The sequence below is a fragment of the Suricata suricatta genome, chromosome 8, assembly GCF_006229205.1.
Source record: "Suricata suricatta isolate VVHF042 chromosome 8, meerkat_22Aug2017_6uvM2_HiC, whole genome shotgun sequence".
Lineage (NCBI taxonomy): Eukaryota > Metazoa > Chordata > Mammalia > Carnivora > Herpestidae > Suricata > Suricata suricatta.
In genome coordinates, this window is record NC_043707.1 from 27,053,179 (window position 1) to 27,054,490 (window position 1,312).

Consider the following 1,312-nt stretch of genomic DNA (forward strand, 5'->3'; position numbering starts at 1 on the left):
CTTAGCCAACTGAGCCACCCAGATGCCCCAAGCGTCCAACTCTTGACTTCAACTCAGGTCATGATCTCACAGTTCATGGGATCCAGCCCCACATCGGGCTCTGTGCTGACAGCACACAGCTTGCTTGGGATTCTCTCCCTCTTTCTCTCTCTGCTCCTTCCCACTGCTCATGCTCTCTCTCTCAAAATAAACAGATAAACATTTTAGAAAATGGTTAAGATGATACATTCATTTTATGTTTTTCACCAAAATTTGTCAAAAAGAATAAAAAAAGCAAACTGGGGTCTGAGGAGGTTAAATAACTCAAGGTGACATCTTCAATCAACAGATAGATTCAGATCAGGATCTATTTCCCTGGAGAACTGGCCCTGCCTTCTTCCCACAATATATGCTCTGCAATTTCTACAGAGGAATTTTCTACCCCTTTTGACCATAGCAGTGTAAATTTGGAGGAATCAAGAATTGTCTTTGAGATTACAAAGACGTAGATTCCAAGTATTTCTTTTTTAAGCCTTCGTGTACAACATTGACTTTTCTAATCAATCGTTAAAATACATCTCGAAGATTTACTGGGTTATTTGTGAAATGCAGCCGGGTGTGTTTCAACTTCTCAGTAAGCAAACAGGTACAGGAATGGAAAGGTAGAAGGAGGGAGAGCAAGCCGTGCCTGGCCTTCATCCAGGTCGGTGATTTAACTTTCAAAGGACAAACCAATGACCCGTGGGAATTCAGCAGGGGGGCTGGGGAAGCTCTTCGATCACTCCACCAGAGCGGAAGATAGGACTGTGGCAATCCTGCCGGCACAGATTAAGCTGAGCGGGCACATCAGCACAGGCGGGAGACCTCCAGACTGGAAAACTCCAGGCTGCTGCGACCCAGGAGGCAAGAGCTTGGAAAAGCCTGCTTCCAAGCTGTTCTGTCTGCTAACCTTAGCCGCGTCAGCAAGCCCTGAGCATCCTTGCAAATAGGTCTCTCATTCGTGGCTTTAAAAAGGTTTATCATTTCAGTTAGCTTCTCCCACGATCAGGTCAGAAAATGTTCTCCAAGCACGTTCCACCAGCCGAGGGCGAGAAGATCTTAAACCGCGCATTGTATCAGGCTGCCAGGGCTGCCGCAGACTGAGGGGCTTACACAATAGACAGTTACTTCTCACAGTTCTGGAGGCTGGAAGTCCAAGATCAAGGGGCTGGCAGGTTTGGTTTCTCCTGAGGCCCCTGGCTTGCCGGTGGCCAGTCCCCTCCCTGAATCCTCACATGGACTTTCCTTTGTGCACACACACAAAGGAAAAGAAAGTAGTCCTGTTGGATTAGGG